General features: G+C 43.4%; 1 pseudogene; it reads left to right on the top strand.

Annotated features, from left to right (window-relative positions):
• The first annotated feature begins 17,477 nt into the window (after positions 1-17,477).
• LOC127210468 (M-phase phosphoprotein 6-like) lies at positions 17,478-18,004 on the top strand (annotated as a pseudogene).
• Positions 18,005-19,345: the final 1,341 nt, after the last annotated feature.

The raw sequence follows: 19,345 nt of genomic DNA, 5'->3' as shown, positions 1-19,345 counted from the left end.
CACCATGTGAAAGTTCTCAGTTCCACTCAGAGGAAGGGGAAACAGGCTACAGGATGAGACCTGATAGGCTGTGATTGTATGGTGGGGGAGGAGGTCCCCTTCTGTCACAGACCTAGGGGAGAGGAATAGGGTGAAAGAGGCAGGGGACCAGGAATGGAAAGATACAAGTGAGGAGATAACAATTGAGATGTAATTTGAATAAATTATTTAAATAAAATTAAATGTAAAAAAAAGAAAGTTCTCAGTTCCTAGATGAAGTTGTATTTCACCCAAGTGAAATGGTGCTGGGAAGCCACAACTAGAGACGCTCAGAGCTACATCTGTACCAAAAAAGGAACACAGATGGGTTTCTCCAACATGTGCAAAGCCCTGGGCTAGTCTCCCATCCCCCAGTGTTGCATAAAACAACAACAAAAATCCCACAGGGATTTTTCTTTTGTTTCCTTTAGACTACAGATTGCTACCCAAGTCACATGACAGCTAGCCAGCCAAGAACACCTGGCTGCTGGCCTACACAGCTGCCTGACACACCGTGTGTGTGTGTGTGTGTGTGTGTGTGTGTGTGTGTGTGTGTGTGTGTGTGAGAGACCACTTAATCAGCCCACTCCTGTGGGAGTCCCTGGGACCTGGCTTCTTTGTCTCAGGACAGTTAACACATACTCCTCTCTAGTTGATTCTGAGTACCTCTTTGCCCAGCCTCCTCGAAAGTACTTACAGTCTGATGTGGCACATTCATGTATTCTATAGACTGCCACTCTCAGCCACTCCCCGGCCAGTGCTGTCTTAGAGAGCTTCTCCTGTGTAGCTATTCTGCACGAACAGCCTCCTTCACTTGACACTTGCCTGGGACAGTGATAACGGACGGGGGGAGGAGCAAAGCTCAGGACTTAGCGGCAGCAGCCCTGCCCAGCAGTGCTTCTCAGCCTTGGGGGTGGGAGGAGGTGCAAAAAATGCTTTATAACGTCAGGCATTTATATTTATTATAGTTCTTCATTTTACGTAAGAAGCTCTGGCAAGATGGCTCAGTAGGCGAAGGACACTTGCAGCTGAACCTGATGACCCAAGTGTGACCCCTGGGTGGTCTCACACCACAGTGGAAGGACAGAACTGACTCCTGCCTGGGAGTTTTCCTCTGGCTTCCACATACGTGATGTAGCACAAATGCGCACATGTGTACGTGTGTGCACGAGCACACACAAGGTGCTGTATATTTGCTTAAGTAGAATTCTTACACACATGTTGACTCTAGCAGCTCCTGTTTGTCATTCAGTGGCGGGGACCTAAGGTTATAGTAACTGAGGGCAACAGTATTGAAGGCAGCCAAGTCCAATCTGCCATTCTCTTTCTTTCTTGAAGTTATTGGGAGTGCCCGTGATGCAAACGGAAGTGAGTGTGGTACAGTGAGGGGCAGCTGGCCGGAGTTCAACTGCAGCGCTGATGTCTGCCCTCCATCACTGACAGGCTGTGCAACCCTGGGCAACCTTAGCTCTCTGCATCTGAGTTCCTCTGCTTCAAAGTGGGGGTGATGGTAACTCTTCTAGGGGTGCCGTGAGGAGCAAGTAAGAAATGACATATGAACTTCAAGCAGGCATCGAAAGTAAAGGCTTACTGTGAGCTCATAAGAATATACAACTATTTGCAAGTTCAGGAAGTACTTGGGTAAATCATTAATAGCCATGAAGCTGAGCGTGCTTTCTGTTCTTTTAGAAAGGCTTTCCCTTTGACATTAGTGATATTGGCTGCTGCCAACTATAAGGTCTGGGGACCGGTAGGGGTTTTTGTGTATTACTATAGTTTCTTGAGTATGAACTATGAGAGCTTGGAATGCTGGGAGGTATATCACAACCACAAAGCAGATGGTTTATCAAATTCATTTGTTGATTTTGTTCTTTATACATTGGTCAAATGGTCACCGGTGCCGGACACACAGTCCTCTCTGTTGGCTAGAAGAATGAGCCAAACCAATTGAACTAAACATTTTACGGGTGCCCACCATGTGCTAGGCACTGAATTAGAGATAGGAGAGATGTAAAGTTGTATAAAACAAGAACCTATCATGAGAGAGCTGGTACTGCAATGACTCATATTCTTCTCCCTCCCTCCCTCTCTTCCCTCCTCCATTTATCTAGAACCCATGTAAAACATGGGCATGATGTCATGCACCTATAGTCCCAGTGATAGCAAGACAGGAAGCAGAAACAGGGAGCAGCTCAGAATCCAGCTCACCTGGCCTATGTGTAAAGTTCTGACTCAATAAGAGATTTGTGGTCCTCTGATCTTCATGTGTACACCACGCACATAGTTTCCCCACATCTGAGAGAGAGAGAGAAGGAGAGAGAGAGAGAGAGAGAGAGAGAGAGAGAGAGAGAGAGAGAGAGAGAGAGAGAGAGGTGGTGGTGTCATGTGTCCTAATCATTTTGAAATTTAAGCTGCACTAGACCTATATGAAATTTGCCCAGGAATATCCATCCCTATCACCCAACTTGTTTGCAAAGATAGTAAAGGAAGATGAATTCCACAATTGCGTCTAAAGGCCGGCCACCCAATTTAACAGAGCACTAGCTTCTCTCCAGAGTTATGAATCAGGAAAGTCCCTTCAAGGGAACATAGTGAGCTTATGAAAGAGCACTGAGGCTGGGCTGTCTCCACAGGAAGGAGAAGGAGCCACCATGGCTAGGCCAGGATCCTTCTCCTCTGCACGTGCCTTCAGAAAGCCAGCAGAAAGCCAGCGGAGCGCTCCCTCGTGACAAAGAAACAAATGCTGCAAGAATACTTCATTCTTGGCCAAGTCCAGACTCCTTTTGGCTTTTACCTTGGTGAGCTAAGAAGAGGTTAGCCAAGGTATAGGTGTCAGTTCCCAGCAGATAATAACAGTTCTGGAAGGTGACTTGTGTGGTGTCATCTACTTGCACCTCTGTATGCACACAAAGGCCATTTAATGCTTTTCCCCTCTCCTAATCCCACTGTGGCATAGTTTGTCTCATCTTAATTACTTACTACAGCTGATTTAACAATAGCCTTTCCCTTCTTGGCAAACACACGGCTGAATTTTATTGCTTGTCTGTGTGTTTGTTAGTCAACCACCCCAGGGAAACAGCATCATTACACTAAATATTAGTGGAGTTTTTCTTCCAGATTTTATGGATACAAAGCTTTAAATCGGTTGGAAGAAATGTTTCTCCACTTTATTAAACTTGGGAGTTCTTCAAGAAAATGTCACTGAACAGGGTAAAATCTGTTGCTGGCACCAGTGTCACTACTATTGTATGGAAAAAGATCAAAATAGCAATGTCCCCTATGAAAACTTTTCCATTGTTTGCTAAGTGAGCTCAGTTGTAAGCAAAAGAGACGATGGAAAAACAGTATGGTATTTCTCCCCAACCCCCCTTTTTTTTTTGCAATCTTTGGCACTGGGCTTCCGTGTAGGCTTGAAGCAGAGCTTAGGAAGGCGTGTGAGTGGCTGGTGTGAGCTGAGGCCCCCAGCACTGGCAGCCAGCTACACTCTCACATCATGCCACACGCTCTTGGCTGGGGACCCAGTGTAACGCCTTATAAAATACATCTTTCTCTGGAACATATGTTTCTTCTTTACATTAAGTATATGAGAAGGGAGCTTCAATTAAGCAAAGACTTTACCAGAATTGATGGGCTTTGAAGATGTTCCATTTCAGAAGAGGAACATTCCTTTGTTAAACCGAATGAAACCAGTTGTCCTCGTGCGTTCCAGCTCAGTATCAAGAGTCACAATTTTGTTGTTGTTGTTACTTGTTTGGTTTTTTGTTTTGTGAAATATTTAATGCACATGAATATTCTTCCAGAAACTATAGCATAAAGATAACTGGACATTTTCTATAAGCCAGCTTCAGTTTGGACTCTGAGATTTCATTCTGTTGGACTCAGGGGTAGAGAGTCCTAGGGCCAAGACTGCATCTCTGTCAGGAGGGAAAAGCTATTTAATATTTTTTTTCCCTACTCTCACAGCATTCCTCAATCCCCCTGGGTTCATCAAGACTTACTTGACAAAACTAGTATGTATTTAACACCTCCAACTTTGATATTTTGAAACCACGACACAGTGAGAGCTGTGGAGTTAGCACACACATCACCACAGTGAGTTATAATCATCTTTTATGTGTGTTGGGGACACTTGAGATTGACTTTCAAGTTCAGTGCTTTTGACTGTTGGCATAGGGTTATGTAGATCTTCAGAACTTTCCCTCCCCGAAGCACTGAACCCTTGACGTCATCACCACAAACCTTCCTTCCATCCCATGAAGACCACTGTTCTACTCTCAGCTTTTATGACCTTGATTTTTTAAATTTCATTTTTATTTTTAATTATGTGTATGTGTCTCTCTATGTGTCTGTGTTGGTAAGAAGGGTGGGTGTGGAAAAGAATCCCATGCTGGTCAGAAGGTAAGCTTGTGCTATCACAATCAAGAACAGAGTGGAGGCCTCTTAATAATCTAATACCAGAGCTACTGTATGGCCTAGCTATATCACTCCTCTATGTGAACGTACCACAGATACTTATTGCTGCATGATTCACAATACCCAGGAAATAGAATCTGCCTAGTTGTCCATGTGTGTAGACAAATGCATAAATAAAATGTGATACATACGTATGTATGGGGAACCTTACACAGTCATGAAAAACAAAGTCATGACATCTTCAGGAAAATGTAAGGAATTGGAGATTATTAGATTGAGCAAAAGAACCAAATTCAGATAGACAAATACTTCATGTTTTTCTCATGTATAGACTACATTCACACACATACATGCACAATGCGCAAAGTATCCTTTAAAGACAGTTTTATTCTCGTGTGTCTGTGTGTGTGTGTGTGTGTGTGTGTGTGTGTGTGTGTGTGTGTGTGTGTATTTGTGTGTGTGTGCGTGCATGTGAGTGCACTGCCCAGAAAGGCCATCAGGGAGCGATAGATCACCTATAGCTGGCGTTTCAGGCAATAGTGAGCTGCCAAATGTTGGTTCTGGGAACCAAACCCAGTTCCTCTGTAACAAGCATGCTTGCCACTGAGCCAGTTATTTAACTACTGAGCCAATTCTCTAGCCAAAACTATCATTTAAAATAGATTGAGAAGTGAGGTGGGTTTTTTGCTTTGTTTTGTTTTAGCTTTTCGAGACAAGGTTTCTCTGTGTTATCTTGGCTGTTCTAGAATCGCTTTGTAGACCAGGCTGGCCTCAAACTCACAGCGATCCTCCTGTCTCTGCCTCCTAAATGCTGGGAGTAAAGGCATGTGCCATGATGCCTGGTTATAAGGCAGTTTTAATAGGAGCACAAACTAAAGTAATTCATGACAATCAAGCATGCACTGAATAACACACACACACACACACACACACACATACCTACACATATATACATATTGTATATATTATATAATTTATAGTGTGTAATATATAATGTACTATATAACACATAACATATAATATTTATTACATGTAAATATACAAAATATTACATTTATATTACTAACATATCAATTTAATTTATATTAGAATATTTTAAACATTATATTATTAAAATTTAATTAATTTAAATTATATACCATATATCACATATACTTATTTAAATATGAATGTATATATGACCTTTAAGAGGAGTGAAGGCAGTTTCTATCATCAGAACATGGGAAAGAATAAATTTTATGAAGAGACTGGATGAATAAAGGAGATCTGGGAAGAAATTCATGATGTTCAACATAGTAAGCCATCAAATCCTTAATATTAATGGGGAAGAATGAAACAATAATCTAAGCAACAAAAACCAACCAACCACCATAGGAATTAGCAAATTCCTTTATATAATAATCTTAAATGCAAACAAGCTTAACTCACCACTAAAAGGATACATATTAGTGATTGGATTAAAAACATGTTCCAATTATCTGTTGTCTCCAGGAAACAGAACTCTCCAGCAATGTTCACAGAGCCTGAGAGCCGAATGCAAGCCAAAAGCGAGCTGCTATAGCTAGTTGGATTTAAGCAAACGTTAGAAGAGATAAAGAAGGTTGCTACATATCAATCAAGGGAATAATTCATCAAGAAATAGAACAATTTTAAGTACGTATACACCAAACACTAAGGCCCCTAATTTCATAAAACACACCGAAGGGCGTAAAAGGCCATCTGTGTCCATATCAATAATGGTGGGTTACTTGACTTTCATCTTTAGCCAGGTCATCTAAAAGAAAAATCAATGAGGAAATTTCAGAAATTTTAATGTTACCATAAATCAATAGACTTACCAGGTGTCTATTCAGATCAATGACTCTGAACTGTGCTGTAACCATTTAATACAGTGCCTCATGTTGTGGTGACCCCAATCATAAAATTATTTTTGTTGTTACTTCATAGCTATAATTTTGTCACTTTATGTAAATATCTGATGTGCAGGGCGTTTGATATACAACTGCTGTAAAAGGTCATTGGACCCCCCAAAAAGGTTGAGAACCTCTGGTCTAGATGCTCTCGCATCCAGCAGATGTGAAACTTACATTCCCAGTGGTCATGAACTCTGCCTAAAACAGATCACGTACAGCCCACAAAGCAAGCCTAGCAAATATCAAAGACTAAAAGCACTTTGTTCTATCTGATCAGAGCACAGTGTAATAAATAAAACAAGAAACCAGTGCCAAAGACAACACAGAAAATACCCAAGTGTTGGAAACAGAACTTTGTCATCGTAAAGGAACAGTGGAGCATTGGAGAAATCAGGCAGAAATGTATTTAAAGAGGGCTATATCGATATTCGTGTTTGTCATATAAAGATCACAAGTCCTTCTGGTTTTCATCTTCAGAGACGACTGTGAAAGACTTGATGGTTATTCTCAATGCAGCAATTGAGAGATAGAGGAAGCTGAACTCAAAGCTGAGCTGACACTAAACAGAGAGGGAGCTCAGCTTTAAAAGGCTAGAAGGCAGATACCTCAAAAAAAAAAGTCTATAGATAAAGAGTTTTGCAGAATCGTGAAATATTGACGTCAAATAAAGAATACCAAGCTAGTCAAAGAGACAGAAGGCTAATGAGTAAGATGAAACACAATGGTGAGTGAGTACGGACATTTAAATTATCCTCATTTGGAGTCACATAAAATTCAGAAAACAACCGAGTACCGTATTTCACCCGAGTAAATGGCAAATTTAATAAAGAGGCTACTTAGTTCTGGAGACAGAGGTGAGGCGGCTCTTTTTTTGTAACAGTTCTGTGAGTGGAAAGGAGATACAATTTTTCACAATGTATCTTAACGGTTTCCAACCACTCCATAAGTCTTTGTTTTAATAAATACATTTCTGGAACTTTTAATAATGGCAAACATAGAAAAACTGTCCTGTACAAACACACTGCAGTCTGGTTTACATCAGCAAAACCTGTAAACAGTTTTCAATCCACAGAAAGACCATGATGAGCAGAGAAGGTTATACCCTGGATGGTTTAGTTGTGCCACCATTAACTGTTCATAAAGTTACAGGACAAATTAAAAACACATTCTGTGACTTCAAACAAAAGAAAACATATAGAAGTGAAAATAAAAAAGGACACTTCAGGTCCTAACCCCACATCCACTAGGTGGTGGGATGATAAAGACTTCTTTGTTTTTTCTTTTCTTCTTCCCCTTTCCTCTCCCTCCCTCCTCTCTGCTTCTTCTTTCCTTCCTTCTTTTCCCCTGTGTTTGTCATGTATAAACGTGTTCATGTGTGTACATGGGGATATGTGTATATGGAGGCCAAGGGTGGACACAAGTATTTCTTCAATTGCTCTTCACCTTAATGCTTTTCTCTTTTTGGGAAAACAAAAATAGTTTTTGTTTATGGAAATTTCCTGTGCATATACAGTGTGCTCTGATTTCTTCCTCCCTCCTTTCTTTCGTTATTTCTTATTTATTTATTTATTTATTTATTTATTTATTTACTTTATATCCTGGTCATAGCCCCATTCTCTCCTCTCCTTTCAGTGCAACATCCCTCCTTTTCCTTCCTCCCCTATTCCTCAGAAAAGGGGAGTCCTCCTTTCCCATCTACTCCAGCTAATCAAGAGGACTGAGGGTGTCCTCTTCCCCTGTAGCCTGCTGGGTGGATCCTCTTAGAGGATAACTCTGCTAGGCTCTGATTTGCAAACATAGCAGAGTACCCTTAATAGTGTCAGGGATGCCTCTCTCCCCCGGGGTGGGTCTCAGGCTGGGCCAGGCATTGGTCGGACATCCCCTCAGTCTCTGCTCTATCTTTATCCCTGCACCTCTTGTTGGCAGGGTAAATTTGAGGCGCTCTCTTTGTCCCCCCTCTTTTCCTACCAAATCTCTCTCTTCCCAACCAGTGCCTTTTCTAGATTCATGATTTTTGCTGTTTTGTGACCTATTTAGTTTAACCAGAGCCACCTGTGTGGCCATTGGATTGAACCTAGGGCAGTGGAGCCTGGTGAGATAACCACCCACACCCATGAATCTATCAGTAGTGGGTAATTGAGCAGTGAGTGGTAGGATTCCCTGGAGCGCCCCCCCCCCACATGCCTGACCTGTTCTTGTGCAGACCCAGTACAGGCATTTGCAGCTGCTCTGAGTTCATGACTGCCATGCTGTGGCTTGCTGAGTACATTGCATTGTGCAGCTGGACTCCTTATTACTGCCCTCTCTTCTGAAGTGTTCCCCGAGCCTTAGAGGAGATGGCACGGATGTCTTGTTTGCAGCTGAGCTCTTGTTCATCACTTGCTCTCAGCATCTTCTGGAGCAAGTGACTCTGCATTTGCCATCATTCCTTGGATAGAAAGGCGTCCCTCATTAAAGCCGATGGCAGCAGCTCTCCGTGGCATACCTATTTAGTAGGCAGTCTGGCACTCTCTCGATGTAGCTGAATGACCACATTCAGTACCCGAAAGGGCCCATGGTCTTCCCCATCGTGGAGGTTTTCCAGGCTTATAGCGACAGGCATGGATTCCTTCCCGTGGAGTGGGCCCCAAACCCAACCAGAGAGAAGTAGTTTATCCCCGTACTGATTAAAGTAGTTTGAATGAGAAATATCCCCCATTGACCCCAACATTTGGTCATATTGTCCCCAGTGAGTGGTGGTATTTGGGGGAAGTTTAGGAGGCACAGCCTTGCTGAAGGAAGTGTATCACCATATCTGGCTTTCTATGAAGAAGGGCTGGTAATCCAAATTCAGGGCCTCACGTTTAAATGGCAGCTTTTTATCGACTGAACCATATCCCCTGCCCATTCTTTTTATTTGTAAACTTTTTTGTGTGTTTGTACATTAGTGTGTTGTGTTGTAGCGTGTTGGTGCATGTGTGTGTGTGTGTGTGTGTGTGTGTGTGTGTGTGTGTGTGTGTGTAGAGAGAGACCAAGGTCAGCCTGATTGTCATTCTCAGTTGTTCCCTTGTGTTTTGAGACACATTTACCTAGAACTCATCAATTCCAGGTGCTTGCTAGAAATGTACTTGTAAGGAGGGAGGTAGTTTAACCTGAAACCTGGCCAGCAGGCTCTGTGACTACCTCAAGGATGGCAGAGGTGGGGGTGGCAAGGCTGTGTGGTCCACAACATGCCGGCTCACAGAAGGAAGAAAGCAATCTTACTCCTTCTGGTCTCAGGACAGGATTTTGAGGGTTTGGACATCTCTCAACTTCAGACTTGCTCTGGACTGGCACCCCTATCTTATGGCTTTCCAGCCCGTATTGGGGAATTAAGCTTCAACATGAGCTTGGCTTTATTCTTCTGGGGGTGATGGTGGTGGTGGTGATGGTGGTGGTGGTGGTGGTGACGATGGTGATGGTGATGATGGTTGTGGTGGTGATGGTAGTGGTGGTGGTGGTGATGGTGATGACGGTGGTGATGGTGGTGGTGATGGTGATGGTGGTGGTGATGGTGGTGGTGATGATGGTGGTGGTGGTGATGATGATGGTGGTGGTGATGGTGGTGGTGATGGTTGTGGTGGTGATGGTGGTGGTGGTGGTGGTGGTGATGATGGTGGTGGTGATGGTGGTGGTGGTGGTGGTGGTGGTGATGGTTGTGGTGGTGATGGTTGTGGTGGTGGTGGTGGTTGTGGTGGTTGTGGTGGTGATGATGGTGATGGTGGTGGTGGTTGTGGTGGTGATGGTGGTGGTGGTGATGGTGGTGATGGTTGTGGTGGTGATGGTGGTGGTGGTGCAATGGAAGAGTGTCACACTGGAACCATTGAGGGTCTCTGCATCATTGTCTGAGAAGTCTGAAAGCTGTTCTAATAAATAAACTCCTTTGTGCCTTTTCAGCACTTGGCATTTGGACTGTATAATTGCCTACTGGGGTAGGGATGAGGAATCCTGTCCAGTTCGCCGTTACAGAATAGTCAAGTAGTCGTGCCATTCCCAGCCATAGTAATAACAACAATGTATCTGGCTATTACCCAGTGTCCTCAGGGGATCCACAAAGAACCACCAAGAAAACCAAAGGACCACAGGGGAGATGTACATCCCTGACTGAGGAACACTGTGACTCTCCTGTCTCTGCACCCATATAGCAAGGTTGTCCATTTTATTCATGCTCACTGTGATAAACCTGGTTTGTTTTTGTTGTTGTTATTGTTGTTTTTGGTCCTTTTTTCTATTTTAGTAAAGAAAAAAAGGCTGCAAATGTTTTGTTAAATTTTTTGAGTTTCTTATTTCTATGCTGTACTTAGTGGCAATTTAAAGAGGTTCCAGAAAGAACTTGGCTTTCTGTGATTTAGGTACTAATTTAAAAATCTGGCTGCAGTTTAGAGCAAGTCCATTGTGTGTCTTTTACATTTTCTATAATCTGCAAACACATGCATGCTGAATGTTATATTGCTGGTGGATACACCTAATATGTTAAGTGTAATTAGCTCTGGATGAGAAGAAAAAAGTTAATATAATTTTGCTTTTAGTGAACTTTGCATTCATTAAAAAAATACTCTTACAAGGCAAATTTATATCTCATTCTGCCTTATGCAATGACCTGACATGCGTGCCAAATGGGTACTGCCCCACTTAGACAGAGCAGGGCCTCCCCTCTGCTTTCTATAACCCTACAAAGGTAATCTGTGCACGTTTTTCTCTTTCTTGTTTTTTCAAGGAAAAAATGTTATTGAAGAATTGTTTGGGAGTCGGGGACAGATTATCCCTTGAGCCTATGGACAGATACATGGTATGGATAATGTGTGCATTTTACAAGGCTGGCTATTGCTTTTTCATGTGTGCTTTGCTATCTGGAACTCTAGACCATATTATTCATCATAACACTAACATTTCTAATAAAAGCTACAGGTTGAGTGCAAGACCTGTACCCTAATCTCAGCCAATGATTACACAGCCTGAGACACCAACTGTGTGGAGAAAGGGCAAAGGGGCTTACTCATTTGAGCATCTTATAGACTTCTCAATGCTGCAGAGGCCTCTGATAGGTTCTGGTATAACCTGGTCCCAGGAAAATAAAGCCAAGCTCACGTTGAAGCTTAATTAATTCCCCAAGAGCTTGTAACACAAGATGATGCTGGAGTAAATAGGTTTGCCAAATTACTTGATTGAAAGTATTCGTCAATCAGAAATCTCCAAACCACCTCCACACAAACAGTGTAAATGCAACTTTTATTTGCTTGTTTTAATTGTTGTCTTGGAGGCTTAGTCCCTCTGTCTGCTAACCTAGGCCTACTCCTGGGAGCTTCTAGCCTCTGTACAATCTAACTTAGGCCTAGAGTGCTTTTTAGCTTCTGAGACTTACTACTGAATAAGCTCAGCCTTTCTTGTTCTTTCTGAGCTCTAGGCTGGCTGGTTCAACTCAGCTATTGTGGCTCAAACTCCTCTCCCAGTTGATTTATTCAGTCTGGCTTCTCCTGGCCTCTAAATTGCTCTGCTTGGCCTCAAACTAACCCCAGCAATCTTTTCCAATATTCTGGCTTCTCATTCTCCGGCTTGTCCTGTCTTCAGCTGCGTCCAGCTTGTTCTATCACTCAACCTTTCTCTGTGGAACTCCCTCAGGAAAACGGCCTCGTCTCCCTCTCATTCTCTCTCTTGCTCCCCTAAGGAGCTTCTCTGTCCTCCCTGCTCTCTGTCAAATCTTTCTCTGATTCATCACTTTTTCTGCTCCTCCATTAAACATTACGTTCAAACATAGGTGTTTTCTTTACTTTCATTGTTTGAAATTAAAGGCATGTACCACCACGTCTGGACCTAAGATTTTCTTCACCTGATACTTGCTCTATACTAGGCTGTCCCTGAACTCAAATCTGTTTGGTTCTGTCTCCTTTGTATTCCAGCTGGATCACACGGACCTTAGAAGGTCTTTGGTTGTGACCCCATGCCAGAGCAGCCATGTTCCAAATTAACATTCCTCTATAGCTGTATTAGTTGGCTTTCTGTGTCAGAATACTAGAGATAAACCATTTATAAAGAAGAAAAGTTTGCTTTATTTCATGGTTAAGTGGTTTCAGCCTATGGCTGCTTGAACACCTTGCCCTCAGATCTGTAGCATGGTCATGGGGGCATGTGATGGAAGAAGCCATTCACATCCTCCAACTCTGTCCTGCCTCACAAAGGTTCAGCCATCTTCCAGGAGTACCACAGGCTAGGGACCAAGATTTTAACACATTGGTGTTGGGGGGGGGACACTCAAGATTCAGCCACCACTCCCCCTCCAAAGTTGTGCGTATGTGCTTCCCCTTAAGGGTCTCGCAGATTCAGAAATCTAAGGTCCCAGATGGAGGGCACGCTGTCCTAAAAACATGATTTTGTTCACTGTAAAAGAAGAGGAAGGTAAAAGTTCCACCTCAGTTAGAGTACCTGTCCCCCATGATGGCCTTGTTGTATTGGGGACACCCAAGGTGATAGGTGGTAAGAACAGAGAGATTAATAATATAGGTGTTGGAGTGCTACATCTTTGAGGGTGCGGACCTTAAACATGTGCGTGGTAAACTCTATCACCAATGAAAAAAGATCGTCTTATCTAAAGTGCCAAGTGCAGTTATGAAAGTATTTAACAGATTCCTGATAATCATGAGCCTCTGGAGAGGATGGGAGATGGTTTGCAGCAAATCTGTAAAAGAAGACCAGAACACTGTTTTCATTAAAGAAAAGATGAAGTGTCAGAAACGCTATAGCATTACTTTGCACAATAAAGAGTTGATTATATCTATCATCTATATATTATTAACCATCTGTCTATTACCTATCTATCATCTGTCTATCATTTATATTCTATCTGTCTATCTATCTATCTATCTGTCTATGTACATATAGATATAGATATGTATGATCTTCTTTTCTGATGGATTTAGGAGTCAAACAGACCTAGCTTTTATCTCTTTTATTTTCTATCTGAAAGGGCCTAAACACCCTTCAGCTGACAAATGGATATGGAAAATATGCCTATACACTATGGGATAGTACTCAGCTACAAAGAAAAATGAAATCATGAGTTTACAGGTAAATGGAATGACCATCGTATGGGGTGAGGTAGCCCAGATGCCCTCTGTGGTTCCTGGCTCCAAAACTGCAGATGTGAGTGGAGCTCCTGGAGTAAATGTCAAAACCAGGAAAGTAAAGAGGAATCGCTGTGGGAAGTAGGGAGATACGGAGGGAAATAACGGGGAACAATATCCAAGTCGTTGAACGTTTAGGAATACACCAAGTCTCCCTTCATTACTATGAAAGGAAATGAAGATAAAATACCTGCTTTCTGGGTTGCATAGCATTAAATGAAAATAACCTTAGCGACAAGCACCCCACACCTGCTCAGTTGAAGATGTCACTATTGCTGTGATGGGCACTAGGACTGTGAGCATCTCAAATCTCACGGCAGGAACAGAGCTGCCTCTAGCTCTAAGAAGTCACTCAGAGCTTTGCTTAGGGCCCTTCAATCAGAGGCCCAGGAGGCTTCATGCCAGCAGGGGACTGCTTAGATTTGAGTTGCTATAGCAATGTCAAAGAAGGTGAATCCCACAACACCACAGATGGCAGTAAGAACAGATTTTAGCAGGGGAGATTAGAGGTTAAAGGTGAGCAAGCCAACACACCCGATTGTCTCATCTCTATTCTGCGCACTGCCAGGCCAGCCTGCTGAACACACACAGGCTGAATTTCCAGGGAGCGTTCTACCCTCCCTTGGTTCAGTCTTTGTTAAGATGAGCTTGAAGATGAGCCACGTCAGCCTGAGTGAATGTGCCCACTGTCTGAGATGACTGTCAGGTGCTAACACGAGGTGGAGAAATGGAGGCAGGTAGGACAGAGGGGTGGGGGGCCCAGTCACACAGGAAGTTTCACAAAGCTTTTGTGAAATCTAGCCTGTTTGCACAATCTAATAGGGAGCCCTGTGGTCATTTCCTACACAATCCTGCTTGTCCTTGCATGTGAGAGTGGACAGAGAGACAGAAATTGTAATCCTAAACATTCTAGAAGCTAACACATCCCCAAAAGCCATGAGACTTACAGACATGGAGCGGTGTCTGGGCACTCCAAATCCAACAAGGAAACAGCAGTCCTTGGGGACCAGCTCCTCCTCAACTTGTTCCCTGATTACTGCTCTCACTGTCTGCATCTCAGGGAATCCACAGTTGCTTTGGAGAGCTGATGAGCTGCCTCTTGCTCCGGAAGCTGAAGTGTGCCTTGGCTAAGTTGCCTTTTTCAGCTTTCAGCCTCACGAATCCAAGGCAGGATGGTTAAAGAAAACATTCTCTGGCTCTCAAAGATGGGATGAACATAGTGACCACATGTAGAAAAGTTTTGAGGGGAAGACGAGCCTCCAGAGACACCCTAAACTCTCTGATTACATTATTTATGCCAAGTATAAGATCATTTGTAACATAGCAAACACTGTTCCCCGTGATTATTCCCGTTTTAAGGAGCAATTGTGTTTTGACTTAGTTTGCTTAGGTCTGACCTTTTCCATGGGAAAGGGCAGTTTCTTAGGTGAAGTGCTTTCTTCTGCAGTGAGCTTGGATGCCTGATACCTATTCATTCTAACTTTCTTCTAATTCCTGAGCTCCTCCCTGAGTCTAGATGCCAGAACGACCAATTGTGTTTGTCTCTGACACAAAGCATGACCTGAGGCAGAAGCAAAGCCTAGATCCAGAGACACGGCCAACTAAACCCTGGGCCGCACAGATCAACTCTTGCTTCTAGCATGCCAAACCACAGTCCTTGAGGATTCTGAAGAATTTGAAACTGTACATAAAATAAAGATGCAAATGGCACCTTTCCTAGTTACAAGGCTCTCTCTGGACTTCTCCAGAACCAAGATTTTCCCCTTGTTCTTTCTTTCTCCCATGTCACAGGAAACAGAGTCTGACCCCATGTTGAAAGGTCATGCAAGGGAAGGAGGAACTACGGAATAGCGCTGGGGCAGAGTCTCCCAGGAAGTAAAGTAAACGGCACTTCTTCCTGCAAAGCCTCTGGTTGTTCAACTCCCAGGAAGCTACCTATTCATGAGCAAGCTCTTCCAAGCTGGCCTGTCCTCCTTGGGCAAGCCTCTTCCAGGAGGATTTTAGATGAGCCATCTTAAATTGTGCAAATTGTCTTCACCTGATGAGCAGTTATGCTTCGTCCTCTCTTCTCAGGCTTGTGTCCCTAAGACACGAGCTTTAACGAGGAGCTTCCCCAATGGCTTATAATACAGTGTTGTGTACACACGCCCGTCTGTCGGCCTGACTGCCTGCTTAGCTATCATCTATCTATCTCAATCAATAGTTGAACTGCTCCGATGTCTATTGCTACATGACAAATTACTTCAAATTCATGAAATCAAATAATAAGCAGTTTGTAGCATTTGTACGTTTCTTGATCAGTAGTTTGAATCAGACATGAAGGAAATGATGATTTATCTTATTCTGCGGCCCCTGTGGTGTCAACGTGAAAGACTTCAGCAGTTTGAGGTTATGTGGTACCTATGGAGCTTTATGCAAGAAGCAGGTCAACTGAGATTTCTCCCTGAGCACAGACATCTGTCCTCTGTAAGGTTCCTTGCTCCAGGGCAGTGGCTCTCAACCTTCCTAATGCTGTGACCCTTTAATACAGTTCCTCATGTTGAGATGACCCACAAGCATACAGTTGTTTCATTGCTACTTCATAACTGTAATTTTGCTGCTGTTATAAATCGTAATGTAAATACTTGATATGCAGGATATCTGCTATACAATCCTAAAGGGGTCGTGACCAACAGGTTGAGAATCACTGCTCTGGGGCATTAGGAGTTATTGGGTTTCTTGTACAGTGTTGCAAAGCTCTGAGAGTGAGAGCTCTCATGAATGATCTTGGAGATTGGAAAACTGTATGGCCTCATATGACAACAAAGGCAGACACCGTGGTGCCCAGATGAGTGTGGAATGGCTACCCTCTGCCTCTTGGTGAGGTAATATTAAAGATCCTATGGCCATGTTTTAAAACCAGTCGAATTTGTCTTATTTGGTGTGTATGAAGATTTTTTTTTAAGCTCCCAGAATAGACCAAAACAACTTTATTCTCAGGACACAGATATAGGTTGGTCATTTAAGCCATGAGACAGGATGTTACCTTTCAGGATTTAGGATTTGTGGTTTTAATTTCCCGAAAAGAAGAACGTGAATTTAAAAAGACTTTAAAACACCACCTCACTCGCTGTCCAAAAGCAAAATAGCTCCTTACCCCGGAAGAAGCGCCTGCGTGATGGCAGGTTGGGCAGGAGCTTCATGTGCAGATGTGGGGGCGGGGCGGGGCGGGGGGGGGGCGGGGCAGGGGGGTGCGGTGGGAGAAAAGCCATTAGGCATGGGGCGGGGGTTCCTGACGGTCTTGTTCCCTTAATACACAATTCTGCTCTGCTGAGTACACCTCGACTTCCTCTTCTAGTCCGTCCAGATGCCTTACAGTTTACCGCCCTGCCACCCTTCTGTTTCCTGTTGCTGTGATAAACCACCGTGACCATAAGCAACTTGGAGAAGGACGGGTTTGTTTGCACATCACAGTCCTTTAGTGAAGGAAGTCACAGTAGGAACTCAACCAGGCCACAGGGATAGGAAGCTGATGGAAGGATGTTGCTTGTTGGCTCTCTTCCCATGTCTTTGTTCACTGTGCTTTCTTATAGCACCTAGGGCCACCAACCTAGGAGCATGGGGCACAGAGAGTGAGTTCTCCCACATCAATGCACCATAAACAATGTGGTGAAGACAGATTTTTTTTTTCAATTGAGCTTCTTTCTTCCTAAAAGAATTCAGCTTAGCTTAAGTTGACTCAAAAACTAGCCATCAAAATCTAGTAGCTTACAAGTCCACTTACCTTATCCAACAACGAATTTCGTGTCTGGGAATCACTTCTCTCCAATTCCCATGATCCTCCAAGGTCTCAGGTGTGAGGAGAGAAAAATTCTCAGCTCACCTGGAGGACTACTCATTTTATTACACAAGACTGAAAAAAGCAGTTACAATGGTCTCCTGGAAAGTCAATTAAAAATATATATATACTGCAAGCGCGGTGCCACGGCTAACATCTGGAACTGAACCCAACGTGGCGTCTGAGCGCAGGACTAAGTTATCCAAGAACCTGCTGCACATGAGGTTCATGCAAAGGGGCCTGGACTCGGAAGCCAAGAAACAACAGGAAGAGGAGGAAAAGAAGGTGGTCCGCAATGAGCACTGGCCGCTGGATTTGCCAGAGTTCAAGGAGAAAGAGAGAGTTCCACCATAGAAGAACAGAGCTTCTCTCTATGCGAGGATCTTCCCTGTGGAGGGATGTCAGTCAGAGGATTTGGTCCTGAAGTTGAGAAGTTAATGCTCTAGATGAATCCTAAGAACAGAGCAACAGCAGCAGCAGATGAGACCGCGGAGGCCGATGTGTCAGCTGAAGAAATGGCAAGAAGATCCGAGGCTTCTGTGAGAGCAACTGGAGAAAGGTTTGCCAAGAAGAGAGACCGAGGCAATTATGAAGAAGATGAAAATGGAAATAAAAAGCCCATTAAAACTAAGAAGGTGTTCTTAAAGCCCAAGATTAGAGTGGGTGCCCCAGACACAGCGGATGCCTGTGCGCCCAGTGTGCTTTGAACGCATCCTTGTGGCGTCTGTGGTGCTTAATACTCTATTTTCTATAAAGAAATGCATACTTTTGAAAATGTCCTGTTCTTGAGCAGGTGTATAATGGATGCTATACATCCTTTTCACAGCATTTTTCAGGGGATTCAAATGTGTAGGCACAAGCTGCAGATATTTTTTTTTTTACCTGATTTTGTGTGTATATACACGCAGACAGGACACACACACGGCTCTCTATTTATTTTCCTGGGATGACTGTTATAAACTAATTATTGCCATTGTTTAAACTGTCCTTATATTTATATTGTACTTTTTGAATTATGTCAAGCCAATTCATACATTCACTTTGGAATCAAGTGTTTGAGAACTTTCCAGGAGTGGTGAAGGGACAGGAACAGACTTGTCTCTTCACCCTGAAGTGTTTGTATGCTGTCAGGCCTTTCTCGTTTATAGCAGTGTGGGTTTTGTTTATTTAAGGCAGTCAGTGGGTCATTTTTCTAATGTTCTGTAATAAACATCTGTTTTCATTAAAAAATACATACAATGGATCTACTGATGAGAGAAGACTGAGGTTGGGAAGGTGGCCGGTGGTAATAAAGTCACAGAGATATCTTTCTGTGTCATGATATTCTTTGTGTTCAGCCACAAGTCATCCAAGAAGGGAACCCCAATTTCGGGTTTGCCTAGATCAGACTGGCTTATGGAGATGCTTGTGAGATATTATCTTAGTTGTTAATATCGTGATGTAGGAGGACACAGCCTACTGTGGGCAGCACCATTCCCTGGGGAGGCCATTCTGGGCTATATAGAAAGCTAGTTAAGTATGAGCAAGAGAGCAGCAGTATTCTTCCATCGTTTTCTGCTGTGCTGCCTTGGTTGTAAACTCCCTGATTGTGTGCAATGTGGCTTGGAATAGCAAGGAGGTCCACCTTAGAGTTCCTGCCCTGACTTCCCTCAGTGATGGACTACGACCTGCAAATGGAAACCAAATAAATCCTTTTCTCCCCTAAGTTCTCTGCAGCCAATGTTTTTTAAATCACAGCAAAAGAAAGACAACTAGAACAGTCATGGAAATGTAAACTTTAACAAAGCCACAGGTCACATAAGAAGATGGCTGTAGCCCAGTATCGCCACCTACCGCCTCAGTTCCCAGCTTGATCGCAACACTGTGGAACTTTGAGTGAAGGGTGCCCCTTGGGGGCTGGAGAGATGGCTCAGAGGTTAAGAGCACTGTCTGCTCTTTCAAAGGTCCAGAGTTCAATACCGAGCAACCACATGGTGGCTCACAACCATCTACAACAAGATCTGGTGCCCTCCTCTGCCATGTAGGTGTACATACAAGCAGAACACTGT

Source organism: Acomys russatus, chromosome 28 (genome assembly GCF_903995435.1).
Source record: "Acomys russatus chromosome 28, mAcoRus1.1, whole genome shotgun sequence".
In the NCBI taxonomy this organism is placed as follows: domain Eukaryota; kingdom Metazoa; phylum Chordata; class Mammalia; order Rodentia; family Muridae; genus Acomys; species Acomys russatus.
Note: the sequence above shows the minus strand (reverse complement) of the source record. Positions and strands in the feature narration are given on the sequence as shown.